Raw genomic sequence first — 19,142 nt, forward strand, 5'->3', positions numbered from 1 at the left:
TTTGATTTGCATTTCCTTGATGATGAGTGATGTAGAGCATTTTTTCATGTGTCTGTTGGTGGTCTGTAGGTCTTCTTTGGAGCAATATCTGTTCATGTCTTCTGCCCAGTTTTAATTGGATTTTTTGTTTTTTGGGTGTTGAGTTGTATAAGTTCTTTATATATTTTGGTACTAACCCCTTATTGGGCATGCCATTTGCAAATATCTTTTTCCATTCAGTAGGATACCTTTAAGTTTTGTTGATTGTTTCCTTTGCTGTGCAGAAGCTTTTTATTTTGATGTAGTCTCAATAGTTTATTTTTGCTTTTGTTTCCCTTACCTCAGAGGACCTATTTAGAAAAAGTTCCTATGGCCAATGCCAGAGAGATTACTGCCTGTGCTTCTAGGATTTTTATGGTTTCAAGTCTCACATTTAAGTCTTTAATCCTTTTTGAGTTTATTCTTGTGTATGGTGTAAGAAAGGGGTCCAGTTTAATTCTTTTGCATGTAGCTGTCCATTTTCCCAGCACCATTTGCTGAGGAGATTTTTCTCCATTGCATATTCTTTCTCCTTAGTTGAAGATTAATTGATCATATAATCATGGGTTTATTTCTGGGCTCTCTATTCTGTTCTATTGATCTATGTGTCTGTGTTTGTGCCAGTGCCATACTGTTTTGATGACTGTAGCTTTGTAGTATATTTTGAAATCTGGGGTTGTGATACATCCAGGTTTGCTGTTCTTTTTCAAGATTGCTTTGGCTATTTAGGTTTTTTTGTGATTCCATACGAATTTTAGGATTATTGTTCTAGGTCTGTGAAAAATACTGTTGGTACTTTGATAGAGATTGCATTAAATCTGTAAATTGTTTTGAGTAGTATGGGCATTTTAACAACATTTGTTCTTACAATCCATGAGTATCAACTGCATTTTTATATGTTAGCATTTTTGCACATCAGGAAAGGAACTTTTTAAAAGATACCAATTAAAATGGTAACAAGAGTACACAAGTTATCTAGGAATACACCTAACAAAAATGCACAAGAATTCCATGGAATAAATTTTAAAATTGTATTGACAGATGTTAAAGAAAATCTAAAGTCAAGTCTATGAACATGTTATGTTCATAGATAGAAGGATCCAATACTATAAATAGTTCACTTTCCCCAAATTGATGTATAAATTCAATGCAGTCCCAACAACCTTAATCTTGGCATGATGTTTCTAAAATATATATGAAGAATAATATTCAAGGGTAGCCAAGATGCTCCCAAAGAAGAGAAAGTAGGTGGTGGAATTTGACTCCCCAAATATTATATAACTGTAGTAAAGACAGTATACTGCTGATAAGGGCTAGACAATGGAACAGAAAAGACACCCCAGACACAGACTCATACATATATGAAAACCTGATATATGACAGTTATAATTACAACTGAGAAGGAAAAAAAAGAACTATTCAATATATACTACTGGGAAAATTTGCTATCTCTAAGGGAACAGAGTAAAAATGAATCCCTACCTCACCATATACTACAAAATGAACTACACTACTACCTTATTATACACATATATCCAGTCCAGATGGGTTAAAAACTTAAATGTGAAAGACAAAACCTAGAAACTTTTGGAAGAAAACATAAGGAAATATTTGTGTGACAGCTCAGGGGGTAGGCAATGATTTCTTTCAGAAGAGAGAAAAAGTTTAAACTTCAAAGAAAAAGATTTGATTATATAAACTTCAGGACTTCTTTACATAAAAGATCTTCAAAAAAATAAAAAAAAAATAAAAGATCTTCATTAAGAGAATGAAAAAATATAGCCACAATTTGAGTGAAGATTTTTGTAATACAGATAACTAACAAAATAATTCTTATCCAAAATGTATAATATGTGTATGTTATCTATTTTATACACACACACACACACACACACACACACACACACACACAGGTATGTATATGTCTATTGCTGTGTAACAAATTACCCTGATACTTACAAATTTAAAATGACACACATTTATGATCTCACAGTTTCTATAGGTCAGGAATCTGGGTGTGGCTTAGCTGAATCCTCTGCTTCAAGGTCTCATTGGCTACAATCATCTTCAGGCCCCAGCTGGGAAGGATCTTCTTCCAAGCTTAAACTCATGTGGTTTTTGGCAGGAGGCCTCTCTCAGTTCCTTGCCACATGGGCCTCTCCACAGAACATCTAACACATGGCAGCTGGCCTCATTGTGGGGAGCAAGCAGGAGGGCAGGAGAGGGTACCAGCAAGAGAACCTGCTAGCAAGACACGAGTCATGATGTTTTGTAATCTAATCTCAGAAGTGATATCTCATCACTTTTGCCATATTCCATTTGTTAGAAGCACGTTACTAGGTCCAGTCCACATTCAAGGGGAGTGGATTACCTAAGACTATGAATACGAGGAAGTAGGGATCATTGTTGGTCACGTTAGAAGTCTATTACAATATATATCAATCTAGGGGCACCTGAATGGTGCAGTTGGTTGAGTCTCCAACTCTTGGTTTTAGCTCAAGTCCTAATCTCAGGATCTTGAGATCGATCCCCATGTCGGGCTCCATGCTCAGTGCAGAGTCTGCTTAGAGTTTCTTTCTCCCTCTTCCCCTCTCTTTCCCCCTTCTAAAATAAATAAATAAATCTTAAAATATATATATATATCAACCTAATAGAAAATTATGCAGATATTTTGCATATTAACAAATTATTATTAATTTATATTAACAAATATTTCATAGCCAGAGAAACACAAATGACCCATAAACAGTGGAAACCCTTGTGCATATGCCCCCGGAGAGGTATAAGCAATATACACAGCATCCTTATTTATAATAGGCAAAAACTGAAAAAGCAAATGTCCAGCACCAGTAAAATGGATAAATCATGATACAACCATACAGTGAAATACTGTACAACAGGGAAAATGTATAAAGTATATAGCTGGACACATAAATGTGGAGGAACCATTCCAAAGCATAATATTGAGTGAAATAAGCAATTCACAGAAATAAGGGTACGGTCTGATTCCATTTGTCTAAAGTTCAAGGACAAGGGAAGCAAGATAATTTATGTATTTATATGTTTCTACCTCTATCAAGGAAATGATGAACAAAACTAGCATAATGGTTTTCTGAGGTGAGGGACAGCATACAGCAGGGAGGAGACACACGGGGAGTTCAAAGGTGCAGGCCAATATGTGTTTAAGTACTTTATTATTATTTCAACAGTGAGCACACAATGCATTGTTTTGTATGAGTGAGTTTTTTCATGTAGGGAAAAATAAAAGAGCTAATGTTTATTGAACATTCCTCTGTGTCAGCCACTTTGCAGATGCTTTGATGGAATGAATCCCATGCTTTTATTTTTAATGCTACACCTCTCATTTTCTGCCTACTGTTTTTTACTTTCAGGAGTGTTTACCTAAAATAAAATAGAACATATTGTGTTTAAAGCAAGGGAAAATCATGTGATAACAAAAACAATGGAGAAAATGCTAATACTCAACTCAAGGAGAATTTTGCCTTTTATACCAAATACAGAACCTAAAGCCATGTAATCTACTCACAGAACCCTCTGAACCAAAAGAAGCGACCTGGACAACCAGACTAGCTCAGAGTTTCTCATCCTTGGCACTACTGACATTTTGTGCTGGACCATTCTTTGTTGTTGTGTCTGTCCTGTGCACTATAGGATGTTGAGCGACATCCCTGGCCTCCACCCACTAGATGCCAGCAACCCCCCTTCCCAAGTTGTGGCAAATGAAATAGTCTCTAGACACTGCCAAATGCCCCCTGGGAGGCAAAATCACCCCTGGTTGAGATCCACTAGATGGTCCTGGCATATTCAATAGAAGTAGCCATATAGGGATCCCTGGGTGGCGCAGCGGTTTGGCGCCTGCCTTTGGCCCAGGGCGCGATTCTGGAGACCCAGAATCGAATCCCACATCGGGCTCCCAGTGCATGGAGCCTGCTTCTCCCTCTGCCTATGTCTCTGCCTCTCTCTCTCTCTCTGTGACTATCATAAATAAATAAAAATTTTAAAAAAATTTATAAAAAAAGAAGTAGCCATATAGTGAACCTATCACGTGCCTATTTCATATTCCCTTGGTAGTTCTCATTCATTCATTTATTTCCTTGACATTTATTGAGGTGCCTTCTCTGAGAACTAAATGTTAAGTAGCTTTGCTTGTTATACCATCCCTCCAGGTTTCTTGAACGTTATTCACTCACCGAGCAGAGATACCAGGGCAGAAAGAAACCCAACAGTTCATATCACAATTCTGCACTTCTTTATTTTCAAGTTCTTTTAAAAATAAACAGAAAGGTTTATACCTCAAGAGGATTCAAGGATGCATTAGTGACCACTTGTAGGTTTTCACTGACCTAAAAGGGGCCACTTAGGCCCTCTACAACTCATGGCTAACGCAGTTTTTTTTTTTTTTAAGTTTCGTTAGGTTTAGCATATGAGGAGCTTCCACTTGTGTAAATTGGGTGGCTGCTTTAATTGATTAAGTCATAACCTGAGCTAAGTGGATATGCTAAAAGCAAGGTTGACCTGTATTAAAAATTTAGGGAACAGACATTTAAAAAAGTTAATGCACGCACTTATATGCATGCATAGTTATTTTTTCTACTCACACACAAGAAAGAATTTCAATCTCTGTACATAGTGAGTGTAGGCTGCAGACTTCATCGTGCCCTTTCAATTTTAATTTTCTTCACTTAGTCATTTTAAAGTCGTTTTTTCTAGCTGTGCGTGACTTGCTCTTTTTCTGTCCTTGCTTGTATTTTTAAATTGTGCATTTACAAGGAATAAAAAGAAACTCCTAACTTGCAGTGTAATTGTGCGCAAGGAGTGTATTTTGGTCCCTGCCGCCGTGTCAGCCTCAGAGCGGGGATGCTGTTGCCATGGAGACAGGGATGTTGAACGGGCTTCATCACCTTTGCCCTGCTATTTAAAATCGCACTCATAGCAAAGCTCTGGCAGACATAGGGCTTTTTCTGGTAGGTCAACCACCTCCTCCCTTTTTCTCTTTTAAAAACAACAACTTGGCAGATTAATGCCATTTTTATTTATGACTGTTATAAAATGTAATGTAAATACCCTCTCGCACAGAATGAATGGGTAGCTCTCTCTTTGTGTTGTCTTTTTCCAGCACGGAACTGAAATTCCTTGAGAGTTTGCCAAAACCAGTCCCTTTAATGGGTTCTGCTCAGGGTTCTATCCTCTCTGTTGGCTTTCTGAAAGTATCAGAGCAGTGGGTAGAGAACAGAGAGAAGCCTAGGAAATTATAGGATGAGACAAAAAGCAATAGGAAGTTAATCACAGGCTTTTCAAATGTTGAAACAAACATTTGGAGAGTAGGCTACTCTCACACACCCCTGGTGGATGAGTGGGCCAGTATTACCTTTCTGGAAGCAATTCAGTCATAAAAACCTTAAAAATACCCTTGCTCCATCGATGACAATTTTAGCAAATTTTCCTAGGAGAACATACATACAAGGAAACAAAGATTTGCCTACAGGATTACTCATCACAGTTTTATTTATGCGGGTGGAAAACTGGAATCAACCAGTTTCAGAAACACGTCCGTAAAAGGGGATTGATTAAATCGATTCTAGTACATCACACAATGGAATACTAGGCAACTGTGTTAAATAATAGTGTAGCAGTCTATTTCCTAACCTGAAAAGCTGTTCAAGCAATGCCATTGAATGAAAAAAAAAAAAAAAGGCAAGTTACGCATCACTAAGTGGATTAGAATTCCATTTAAAAAATAATTATAGAAACATACACATGTACTTATGGGAAAACTGGAAAGTTGCATGTCAAATTTTGGTTTGTGTTGTTTTAATTTATTTTTTTCTCTATTTTATAAGTTCTACAGTGACCATCACATGCATAACTTTAAGTCAATTAATTTAAAAATGCATGCTTATATAAAAATATTTTTAATTTGAAAAGTCCTAGGAGCTTTCCTTAAGAAACAGACTTTTTACTCAATGTCCTGAGAATTCTGAAATTAAGTTCTTACCATTTGCCCTCAAATGGATTCTTTAAAACATTTTTTGGGCAATTTATTCTTTTTGGACCGCACAAAATACAGCCAGTTAATTCCAGTTAAAAGCATTGGACCTACTGAATTTTTGAGCTGCTCTCAACCAGTGTCCAGAATAGCCCCCCAGAAAGCAGGGTTGGCACTACTCATCACTTGGCCAGAGCCCCTGGCTCCCCGAGTAATGGCATCCGTGTCCGCCAGGGCCAGCTCTCTGCGGAGGGAGGCCCCAGCTGCTGCCAGGGCTGAGATGAGCTATAGATGAGGGGGTTTAATAGTCCCATCTCTGCCCTCTCAGCACCCTCTCATTGCGGATGCAGGGATGGGGGTGGAGAATAAACCTTGAGGAAACCGTAAATAAACTTGTGGCTAGGATGTGATTGTAACTCTCCGTGCTCACACAGACACACACACACACACACGTACACACATGCACGCACGTGCACGCGAATTTGTCATTACCAATGGCAGCTTTTTCCAATATCACAGGGTGGGAAGGGGGCTGGATGAGGGAGTGAGTATTCCTTTGTCACCTGTATTTATTGCCTTTCCTGATGAAGACGTTTTTGTGAGTCCAAAGTAATGTGCAGAAGCATTTGATGTGAACAACTGGGACATGACCTCAGTGTTCATTACTCTCTTGACAACCCCGCCCCCCAATTTCCTCAGTACCATCACAGCAAACAAGATACAAGTCTAAACCATATTTCCATGACCCACCGGAAAGCAGAGACACCATATGAACTGTGGAGATCTTGAAACTGCCTTGTGGGAGGGGCAGCCTTTCTGTCACCCCTCTGCTCTGGGCCCCTGGAGGGGTGTGGCCCTCATTATTGGACAGGCAGGGAAGCTGAGGTCCCCAAGCTCCCTCCCCCTGGCCTGCCTCAAAACTTCACCCTCAGGTTTTCATAGACTGACTGCCTTCCAGGAGTCCAGAGGCGGCGCTGTTGCTGGGCAGGAGAGGCAAATCGAAAGCAAAGTGTCCCATCAGGTTTCCATTAACTGGAGCATTTCAGATGGTAGCCTGTGGTCTGAAGAGCAGCATCTGCATGGGCTTTGGATTTTGAAAAATAATATTGGCCGAAAGGTACAAGACAGAAAGGCCTAGGACAGAGCACTAAAACACAGGGAATCAAAGGTATGTCCATACTAACTACAAGGCAAACCCTTGCTTTTTCATTTCCCCAATATTGCTTTATATATGGCACTTTCTAAAAAGGGTCAGAATGTATCTGTGTTTCAGATTAGTTCAACAAAATTTTACTTAACTCCTCTGTACCTCACTATTCTCTTCTGTAAAATGGTAATAGAAGTAGAAACTGCTCCATCGGGTTGTTCTGAGAGTGAAAGGAATTCGTGTGTAACCCCCTTAAAAGTGCCTGGCAGATGGTGAATGCTCAATAATTATCACTATCACTATCATCATCGTTATCCTTACTGCGCAGCCCTCAGTACTGAGTACTGAGTACTACCAGGCACTCTGCTCAGTTTTATTTGTAGTAGTTGAATCTTTTTTATTGCTCTAATCATTCCATTGTATGAACACTATTTATTAGTTCATTCTCCCATTGATGGACATGTGAGTTCTTTGGAGGGTTGCGGGGGGCTATTTTTAACAAAGCTGCTGTGAAGCATTTTGTCCTTGTTCTTTGCGGGACATATGCACCCATTTCTTTTGGGTACCTAACCTTGGAGTGAAATCCCTAGATCACTGTTCAGCGTCAGTAGATATTGCCAAATAGATTCCAAATTATTGCCAATGCTTATTTATTAAGCACCTATTTTGTGGTAAGCACGGAACCTAGGGGTTCTGGAGCTAGAGGCTAAACAGGACACAGTCCCTACCCTGCAGAGTTAGGAATGTCTCCCCTGCTGGATAGCACCTGAACCCTCCGGGCTTTCACTCTGCAGGTGCAACAGTGTGAATGCCACATAACTGATTGAAGGGCTGAGGGGCAGAAAATATAGGCAATGTGCTCCTAAGTTCCAGGATCCCAGAAAATAAAAGCAATGTGCTGGTAAGTTCCAGGATCACGGAGCAGGTTAGCAACAGGACTAGACTAAGTAGAGGAACAGCAGCAGCAGATAAAGATGAAGACAACAACAGCAACAACAAAATTCCCCTCTTTTCTCTCTACAACGGAGACATGAGCCTTCAAAGGGAAGCCGTGCTCGGGTTTATGCAGTTGCAGGCACTTCGTGCCCCCGCTCGCCTCCGTTAGACCAGTGTGCAGTATATGAGGTCCTGAAGCCCTTCTCTGTGCTCTTGAAAATCCCAGGATTGAGCTCCCCGAGCTGATCCCTGGTTTGTCTCCTGGAAAAGGCAAACAAGAGGACCCTCAGTAGCTACCTTTCCCTCCACACCTGGAGACTAGATAGCTTAACCAAAAAGAGAGAAAGAAAATATTCTGGTGACCGCAGTTAAATGCCCTGTTTGCCACGGATCGATGCGTTCTAAATTCAACATAGGGCTGAACTGATATGAACAGTCGTGGGTGGAGGGAACAGACCAGGGGTTCTCAACCTCTGTGCTGCTGAGTCTTGGGTTGGTTCATCTTGGCTGTCAGGAGCGTCCTGGGCCTCGTAGGATGTTCAGCAACTTCCCTGGCTTCTACCCAGTGATGTCCTTAGCACCGCCTACCTCCCATTTGTGACAGCCAAAAACGTCTCCATACATTGCCAGATGTCCCTTGGGGGACAAAATTGTCCCTAGCTGAACCACTGGGATATGCTTAATGTTAAAAATGTGGGACGGTTGAATGTTTATATTTTCCCTCCTTTTAAATCCTGGAGATGGGTCCTATTATACAGCAAAAAAGGCTAACATTTCATATCAAGGAACTTGGATACTCTCTAGATAAGTGTCAGGAACACTTAGTCTTTTGCTTCTTTAAGGGAAATACGCTAGAATGCTAATGCGGAGTAATAAACAGAAAATCCCGTTTCAATTCTTGAAATGTCTGAATTATTTAATTTTTCAATATGATTTTATTTCAAATGCAGCAGAGTAAGTTCTTCAGTCGCCTCTGCTGCATAATGGCTTGCAATTGTGTATCAGTTGTATATTAATAGGTATTTTCAAAAGGCTTTAAGGTCTTTGAAAACAATTTCTTCTCGTAAATGCTTTGTTCTTGTTGATGTTATCCATATGTGTGATTTTCCCTATCTCCAAAGGAAGGCTTTGGTAAACAGCTGCTAAAATTTGGTTTGAACTTTGTCTAATTATGTTCAACCAGGTCAGAGGGATGATCATTTGCAAAGGAGGAACTTCTTTTCCATAAGGGTGAAGGCTTAACAATATGTATTTCTCTTATTCACTCGTTCGGTTTCAAAAAGTAATTTTTTTTTAGATTGTATTTATTTATTCATGAGAGACACACACACAGAGAGAGAGAGAGAGGCAGAGGGAGAAGCAGGCTCCATGCAGGGAGCCCGACGTGGGTCTCAATCCCGGGTCTCCAGGATCAGGCCCTGGGCTGAAGGCAGCGCTAAGCCCCTGAGCCACCCGGGCTGCCCTCAAAGACTAATTCTTGAGTGCCTCCTGGGTGCTCTGCCCTGGGGATGTAATGATGCATGTGACAGGCTCAGGGAGCATGCTGGTGGTGTATGGAGCAATCAGTAGTGGCAACTTCTTAGGTCTGGCTCTGCCAGAGGCCAGCTCTGGGAGCTTTAGACGGTCACTTCATCTTTGTAGGACCATCTCTTAAATGAGATAGGTGGATTAACTGAAATGACAAATAGGTTTCGCCTGTGGTGCCAACTCACATCAACTGCTATGGGCTGCCCAGACTACTTGATTATGAGGTTCTATCTTCACTCAGTGGCAAAGTCAGCTATAATTGATTACTGAGGTCTCGCATGGTACGTTACAGGAAACGGATGGTACCCTAATGAGTGTGCCGTCCCTGGATTTCTAAGGCTTTGGATTCTATGATTTTGCAAGCAATCTACCCTCCCATCTCAGGATAGTTTGGCATGGGAGGGTGAGGTAATTGAAGTTTTTTACTTTAGAAACAGGCTATATTTCCCCTCTGTGTTTTACTTCTCATTCTCTTGGTCCTAGAAAAGAAATGCAAAGTATTCCACAATAGCATTCTCCAAAAGGTTAGTTTGCAATATTTTCGGACATCCTGCTCCATTTTTAAAAAGATCAAATAAGGCAAAACTTGACCTCCCTTCATTCAGGGCCTTTTTGGGTAAATGATTTTCCAGTGCAATGAGAGATGACTGTTTTCTTAATTTTGAATAGATGAAAATAGACACCAATCAACAAACCTTTGGCTAAGGGGAAAAATCTCTTTAACTCACATTTTGCTTCAATTACGGTGAGGACAAAGGAGCACATTGCACCCCGTGCATGAATAGATGCTTCATTATTCAAAACAAGCATCAAAGAGCATTCCGTCCCCTATAGAAAATATGCAATCACTGTTTAATTCAATGGTAGGATGCAAATTTAAATTCCCAGAAGGGGAAGACTGTTAATGCCATTTAAATTGGTTGTAAATTACAGATAATACGCTTGAGACCCCCGAATACAGATTAGTGGAGTATTGCTTTAGGAATTCAATTCGACTTTGAACTTATTGTGTATTTATCTATGAAAAATAAAGCCGTGAAGGCTTGTTTACAGCTACATTTTATTGCCTATCTTTTTTATTTCTGAAGCAAATATTTCACTTTTAAATGCCACGGAGATGGCGCAGCATAATATAAGGAGATACAATGATATTAAAGACAGATTAGCACTCTCAGAGGCAGCTCCTCATTAAAAGACAAACAAACAAAACAAAACAAACCTAAGAGAGGAATTTAATCAAGAGATCACACTAGCTGACTTTTCATTTGACTTTATTTCTATTGGTGTTTCTACAGCTTAAAAATCCCACAGTCACAGGACAATTGTGAGTTTCAGAAATTAGAGGCTGTGATTATCTCTTGCTGCTAAAGTCTTTCAGCCACTTAGAGGTTGTTTCTCATTTTCACAGAGTAACTAATCATGAGTGGGATGCCTGATGGGCGAGTCTTTGTTGGAAGAATTATTCCTTAAAAACAAGGGTTTTTTCAGAAGGAGAAAGTGATAGATAAAAATGGGCACTTTGCAGCAAAGGTTTCTGAGCTCCCAGCTTGAAGAGGAGCGATTTCCCTCCCAGCTCATAGGAGGGAAATCGTTGCCCACCCCCCCCCCCCCACTTGCTGTGGTTTCATGTCTCAGGTAGGAAATAGGTTACTGGAGGTGATAGAAATAAATCAGCTTTGAGGCTCGTGTTCTCTCCTCTGGCAGTCTGTAGGGTGTGTTTTTATTTCTTGTGTGTGTGTGTGCGTGTGTGTGTGTGTGTGTGAATCTGAAAGGTATTTTGAAAAAGTTGCCATTGATATATACACGCAGAATGCAGCCAAGCTGCAGAACAATGGGGGAATGCCTAATTCATTATGCCAGAAAATGGATCGTTACCATCAATACCACATGGAGTTAATCATTTCCAAAGAACTATAATGCCAAGCTATCCATAACACTGCACCTAAATGGAGTAATGTTTTATTTTTTCTTTGATCTGTCAAAGGTACTTCAAGCTTTGCCAGGACCTTAAAGACACTATCAACATTTCATTGTATAGTTCCTATGAATTACGCAGACCTTGTGATATCACAGAGGTTAATTGAATTTTTAAAATCCCTGATATTATTTTGTTTACTTGTCATTTGTTTATGCTTTATAAAATAACACAGAGCCTCTCTCTCTCTCTCTCTCATAAACAGACACACACACACACACACACACACACACATTTTTCCTTTTCTGGCTATTTGCATTTAGGTTTAACAGGAGTTTCTTCCTCTGTGCCCTTAAGGGTAGGGATGAAATCAGCCATTTGCAGCCCAAGGCTTAAATAAAAGGTGGATAAGATTCAGCTAATCTGCTCAGGAGACTGACAAAATGTGTGTGTGCTAAGGGGCAGATTTGTGATTTCAGATCCTTCTGCCTCTTTCTTGATAGGATTTGGATCAGAACAATCCTGAGGCACAGAAAAAGTGAATGAGGAGTCTCTAGATTCCGTTCTTGTGTATTTGTACATCTTTAAGTCTTACCAGGTGAGGCTGGAGGCTGGCCTCCTACCCAAGCTGCGCCCACCTGTGCGGGCAGTCCGTGATTAGCACAGCGATGGCCAATTGTGTCGTTTCTCGGTCTCTTCTGGGGGTGGGTTTGGGACAAGCACGCTCTTTTCTGGGAGAAGCCACTGACCAGGATTCCAGAAGGGTGAGTGGACCTGCTCTGGGTCCCCATAAGCTGGCCCCCAGCCCTCTAAGCTAACAAGAACAGTGAGGCAGGGCAAAACAAGTGCCAGAATAGGGACACAAGACCTGGGTTCTTGCCTGGCCTCTGTCATCTTTTCTATCAGATCTCTGGGCCTCAGTTGAAATGATGTTTTCTCATCCCGAAAGTGAGAAGTACCATTCATTTGAACTAACGTGTGGTGAGCACTTAGCACATAGTGGGACAAAAGTAAAACTAAGGCATTCCTTTTCTTAAGGGATTCAAGGTAGAAGGGTATAGGGAAGGGGTATAGACAAGGGAGAGGTATAGACAAACTTGTAGACAGTGATAATGATAATAAAATGCGGCAAGTTCTTTTTTTAAAAAAAGATTTATTTATGTATTTATTTGAGAGAGAGAGAGAGAGAGACAGAGAGATTGCACTTGTGAGCACAGGGAGGACCAGAGGGAGAGGGAGAGGGAGAGAAGCAGACTCCCCACTGACCACAGAGCCAGATGTGGGCTCAATCCCTGGACCCTGAGATCATGACCTGAGTGAAAATCAAGAGTTGGTTGTTTAACCAACTGAGGCAGCTAGGTGCCCCAGAATGTGGTAAGTTCTTAACCCTGGTATAAACAGAGTACTGTCAAAGCCCAGAGGACAGCCAGTTAGATTTAAGATCACTTCTGCACATCCATTAAGAGTATAGGCTTTGAAGCCAGACCACTTAGTTTCAAGGCTTGGCTTCACCCTTACTAGCTGTGTGACCTGGAGCAAGTTACTTAAGCTCTGTGCCTTAGCTTCTCTTCCCTCAAATGGAGGTGGTAATAGTACCTCCCTCTTTGGATTATTCAAACAATTAGGACAGTGCCTGACATGTAATGAACCCTACATATGTTCACATATAGTGATAATGTTTGAGAATTCCCACAAGTCCATGGGGCTGTAAAGGAAATAGTGAATGAAAGGGAATCCTTAACTTTAACAAAATATAACTGCATTTCATTTTTTTAAGATTTTATTTATTCATTAGAGACACACACACACACACAGAGAGAGAGAGAGAGAGAGAGAGGCGGAGACACAGGCAGAGGGAGAAGCAGGCTCCATGCAGGGAGCCCAACATGGGACTCGATCCCGTGACTCCAGGATCAGGCCCTGGGCCAAAGGCAGGCGCTAAACCGCTGAGCCACCCAGGGATCCCCTATAACTGCATTTCAGAGAGAATGAAGATGAATGTATATTCTGTACTTAATAGGTGGTCAGATGGTTCAGTAACATCGTTGCAGCCCTTGGATGCCCATAAGTCAAGCCCCAGGCTGCCAACAGGAGCATTTGGCATGGTTAGGAATGTTTGGCATGGTTAAGGGTGTTCTGCATTAAGACTAGGGAAGGACCGTTCTCATTCTTTGATCTGCAACCGGCTCCCAGAGAACACACACAGAGACGCTAACCATCCCCTTGCCCACCCGGCTAGGTCAGACCGTGGGAGAGAAGTCTGGAGCAGGAACATTTTCGGGCCTCACTGACTCCCATGTCTGAGAAGGAAAACAGGAGGGTGGGTGGGTCTTTCTGCTTAGAAGTTGCAAAAATGAAGCGAGAACTTGGCCCTGGTGAGAATGAGGGCCATGGGGCTGGCTGGATGTCAGTGGACTCGGGCCAAGTGTAGGCAGCTCTGGGCTGCTTGGGAAGGGCCTTCTGGGAAGTGGGACACAAAGAAAGGGAATTGGGGGGGGGGGCCTCAGGAGACCGGGATGGGGTCTTGATGGGGGATTTGAGAGAAAGGAGACCAGGTTAGGCTTTGGAGATACCACACTGAGAAGGGCCAGAAAACAAACCACATTAAGCATATACCTGAGATGAGCACAGAGCAGAAAGGGTCAGACTCATGGGAGCAGGGACGTGCTGGTAAATATTTAACACCGGCCCCTTTGGGAGGGCAGGCAGGGAGGGCGTTTGGTTCACAGCATTTGCTGATTTCCTAGTGGGAACACAACTGCTGGGGCGGACTTCAAGCTACCAGTGTGCTATCACCCAAAGCGGAGCTGGGGAGAGCTGCCCCTTGGCCCCAGTCACAGAGTATTTCCACTCGTACATGTGCAGTAGGGATTCAGATAACCTCAAGTGCCTGGGTAATAGTAAAACGTAGCAAAAGAATTAGGAAGTAACTAGTTTTGTGTTTTTATTACCTTAGTCTAATTTATTTAATTGTAAATTTCTAGAATTTCATTTCATTTTTTTAAAGATTTATTTATTTATTCACGAGAGAGACACACACACACACAGAGAGGCAGAGACATAGGCAGAGGGAGAAGCAGGCTCTTCGCAGGGAACCGGATGCGGGACTTGATCCCGGATCCTGGGATCACGCCCTGAGCGGAAGGCAGACACTCAACGGCTGAGCCACCCAGGCGTCCCACTAGAATTTCATTTTAAATAATGACCATCGTTTACAACTGGGGCGCCAAATTCTTGAAGATTTAACAATTGGCCTTTGGAAGCTGGCTCCAAAGCAGCATCAAAATACTCATCCTCCTCATATCTAGATCACAGGCTTCTTATGAGGATCAGAGAAGTATGTGGAAGCATTTCAAGAACTGTAAGCAGCGTATAAATATTATATACAAATAAATACTATTCTCACGGGAACAGGATAACCTAGTGGTCCGGCAGGCAGTATCTAGAGCCGGCCTGCCCAAGTTTGAATCCTGGCCTTCTTGTTTTTAGCTGTGTGACCTTAGGCAGATCCTTGCCCTCTCTGAGCCTCAGTTTCCTCATCTGTAGAGTTTCCAAGAGGCTCGGTTAACATTGAAAAGTACCTAGAACAGTGTCTAGCCCATGGAAAAAGTACCTTTTCAGTATTGATTAAAATTGTTTATCAATGTGAACAGCAGTTAGCCTGCAATTCTTCCAAAACTAGGAGGCCTTTTAACTGGGAAGCCCAAGATCTTAGCCTCCACTCCCCTGCCCCTAACTTGGTTTTAAAGAGACAGCTCCTCTCTATGGTAACAGATTTGCCACTGTGCTAACAGCCAGTGTTTTTTAGATAATGAACCCTGAGGCCTAGTGGGGAGATAAAGATGCTGCTGGAATCAGATTCCGTGGCCACTCACCATAGTAGTGGGATGTGGGGGGGCGGGGGCAGCGATCTTATTACATGCCTGGCTGGCTCACTTACTTCAGGCCTGACCTAGGCAGATGCTCGAGTCAGCTCAGGGCAGAGCCCCATAGTTGGAGGGACCATTAGCTGCCCCAAAGAACCAGGTCATTTACTGTGTCAGGACAGGAAATGGAAGCAGAGTGCTCAGCACAGGCCCCAGGGCTGGACGGAGTCAGAAAGCAGACAGGACAGGAGGCATGGACAGGGACAGCGTGAGGCAGGGCACAGGAACTGCCACAGCAGCCGCCACCACCTACTTCAGGAGGTTAGCATCCAAGGTAGAAGATTCTCGGGCAGAGAATCAGAGTCAGGGACAGATTTCGATGGGCAGGGAGGAAGGTGCTCAGGAGGTAGTCAGTCTCTCCAGCAGGGACAAAGAAGTCAGGTCCCATGACAGCTAAGAATAGGAAGGCAGAAGCAAAGAAAGGCTCAGAGTCCACAAGGCCGAAAAATCAAGGCAGGCTGCTAAGGCCAGGTTTTTCCAAGCCAGGCACTTGCAACCGTCACAGAGTCCTGAATTCCACAGAGCGAGTCAGAACCAGCATTTCCCTTTTCTTAACAAACTTAGAATAGAGTGGTACAGATTGCCTAGATGCTCATCGATCCCATTTCCTCTCCCTGGGTGCTCAGACTGTTTTCCCTGTGGCCCTGACACTTCGGTTGGAGCCGTGTGACTGAGTTCTGGCCGTGGAGTGTGGGCAAAAGTGATACAAGCCACTTAGGAGCCTAATCGTAAAATGTTCTCGGTGACTCCCCCCACGCCCCCTCCCTGCCCGGCTCCACCCGTGCCCCCTTCCTTTTTCCTTTCTGCTGTGATCCTGTGTTGAAGGTGGTGGTGTCATAACATGGAAAGAATCCGGATCTCTGGAGCGGGGAGGAAGCCAGTAAGGGGAGCTGCCCGACGTGCACTGGGCTAGGACGTGGACGCGAAATTAAACTTGTGCTTTGTGGGATCCCTGGGTGGCGCAGCGGTTTGGCGCCTGCCTTTGGCCCAGGGCGCGATCCTGGAGACCTGGGATCGAATCCCACGTCGGGCTCCCGGTGCATGGAGCCTGCTTCTCCCTCTGCCTGTGTCTCTGCCTCTCTCTCTCTCTCTGTGTGTGTGACTATCATAAATAAATAAAAATTAAAACAAACAAACAAACAAATAAACTTGTACTTTGTTAAGCCGCTGAGATTTAAGGGCTGTTTGTTTCGGCACCTAGTAAGCATTGCCCTAATAAAAAGAGGAGAATAAAATGGAATGAAGTGGAAAGGAAGGAATAATGGAATAAATGACAATAGAATAGAAACTCTCAGGGTGCATTACAGGTAATAACATGTAAATTTGTTTGGTGAAGCATTTGTCTCAGTTCGTATGTATACTACTTCTCAATATAATTTTTTTTTCTGGAGGAAGAAGTGAAAAGAAAAAGTTTTAGGACAGATACGGATTGTATATCCAGGACCTTTTTAAGTATAGATTTGCTAGGCACCCCTACTAATGGCTGGTCATAGTGAAAATGTATTCATTGTGCCTGCCCAGTCCACGTTCTCTTCCATTGGGGATAACATCCCAATCTTAGGCTTTTTTTTTAAGTAAGCTCCATGCCCACTGTGAGGCTTAAACTCACAACCCCAAGGTCAAGAGTCATGTGCTCTACTGACTAAGCCAGCCAGGTACCCCTCAGTCTTAGTCTGATAGCGTATGTGGGCTGGCTTTGCCCCTTGAAATCAGGGTCAAGGAGATGTGTATGAAGCCTGGTCAATCAAAGTAATCCATTCTGGAGAGTCTCAGAGATTGATTCAAGGATGCACACATGAGCCAAGTTGGTTCTACTCAGAGCTGAAATTGGGACTTTGACTGGAGCGACCATAAAAGGAAGTGTTTCCTTTCTCCTGGTTTTAGAGTTTTGGGGATTTAAATCTTTGGGGATGTAAACTGTAGGTGGCCATCTTGCTGTCACAGGGGAGAACTCGCCTGGGAATAGAACCATCACTGATGAAGGCAGAGCTAGAGATTAAACAAGACAAAGTCCTGATGACATGGTTCGAACCACTGGATCTAGCCATGCCTGAAGTCATCCCTATAGATTTTGACTGAGTGTATAAATTCAGCAATTGGCTTCTTCTAGATTGGGTTGGGGTTTTGACAGCTGTAACTGAAGGAGACCTGAGGCTCTGGTCTTCCACATCTTTAAGATGTCATTTCCTTGGTAAAACGGGCCTGAGAAAAGGATTAAAGTAGAAAACAGCTGATTTGCCGAGGAAAAGTGGTTTCAATCGCTGAAGAATCAGGCCTTTGACATCTGGAAAAAAGTATAAGGCAAAATCAAGGAGAAACGAATTTTTTCCTGTTTTCTGTTTTGAGAGGATGGAGAACAGTTGAGTACCATTAGAACTAGTAATATATTTCTCTCCATGTATTCAACAAATATTGAACACCTTCCGTGTGCTGAGAACTATGTTAGGCTCTGGAGATACAACATTGACTAATAACAGAGCAAATTCTTCTGAAGAGCTTACTATGTGTCAGACACTGTTCTAAGGACTTTGTGCTTATTAATCTTATTTGATCTTCATATCTACCCTGTCAGGCAGAGAACTATTATTATTTCCTATTTTACAGACGAGACACAGAGCAGTTAAGCGAGGAAGAAGCAGAGCTAGTGTTGAACCTTGGGATACTGGCTTCAAGTCTGAGTCTTAAACTCATTAAACCATACTGCTGTGTCCTGCTCACTCTGCACTCCCAGCTGTTCCTACAAAGGGCCGTCCTCGAAGTCTCTTGGGAGCTCTGCTCTGAGTCTCTTCTTTCAGAATTCAGTTTAACAAAGCCTGACTTCGACTTTGACTTGAATTGTAATATCACTTGTTGAATTCCAGGTACTGCTCGATGTTATCTTTCTGAAATTGGTCTAACTATTAGCTACTAGTATGTGTGACCCTGGGTGTGGGGAGGATAAAAGGTCACTCACAGACACAGCTTAGTCTAGTGGTTAAGAGCATAGCTTTTGGACCCGTCTCAGATACTGGGTTTTAATTTCCACTCTGCCATTTTCTGGCTACGTGACCTTGCAGAAGTTACTGACCCTCTCTGAACTTCTGTTGCTTCATCTTGGAAATGGGGTTAATGATTCTAATTCATCTGGTTGTTGCACAACTGGAATAAAGTAATAAAGTGCCTGGGGCAGATTCAGCACCCAGTAAATGCTGGTTGTTATGGGGGTTTTTTGTTTATTTTTTTTGTTTATTTATTTATTTATTTTTGGCTCTCAGCTCCTTGTTTGTAAAATGAGGAGCTGGGCAAGATGCTCTCTGAGGTCTCTGCTGGCATATGTTTGTGTGACTAGTATTTTCCAAATGCTAATTTGGGAATGGCAAATTCCCACTGTCATGGTTTTTCTTTTTAAAGAATTATTTTCTGTTGTGTCTCCATAAGATTGGGCTTTTTGTGCTAGTTTGCAGCCAAAGGAGCTTTAAGCCTTTCACATGACATCATAAGTTAGTGCCCATAAAAGTGATGAAATGCTATATACCAAACCCGTGAGGAAGAGAATTCCAGGGGCCAATGGTTCTAATCCAAATCTAGGCCTTCTCTCTCTGGTGGGGGGTGGGTGGCTTGGCTTCCTAGGTCCTTGACTCCTCTGACAATGCTGGAGACACTCCTATCCCCAAGCTAGCAGAGGCG

The 19,142-nt window shown here is 42.4% G+C and overlaps 1 protein-coding gene across 10 annotated transcripts in view; it reads left to right on the forward strand.

The window, feature by feature from the left end:
- The window catches only part of RAI2 (retinoic acid induced 2), a 388,350-nt gene that overhangs the window by 189,338 nt on the left and 179,870 nt on the right, over positions 1 to 19,142 (forward strand). The gene's annotated exons all lie outside the window — the stretch shown is intronic.

The sequence above is a fragment of the Canis aureus genome, chromosome X (genome assembly GCF_053574225.1).
Source record: "Canis aureus isolate CA01 chromosome X, VMU_Caureus_v.1.0, whole genome shotgun sequence".
Lineage (NCBI taxonomy): Eukaryota > Metazoa > Chordata > Mammalia > Carnivora > Canidae > Canis > Canis aureus.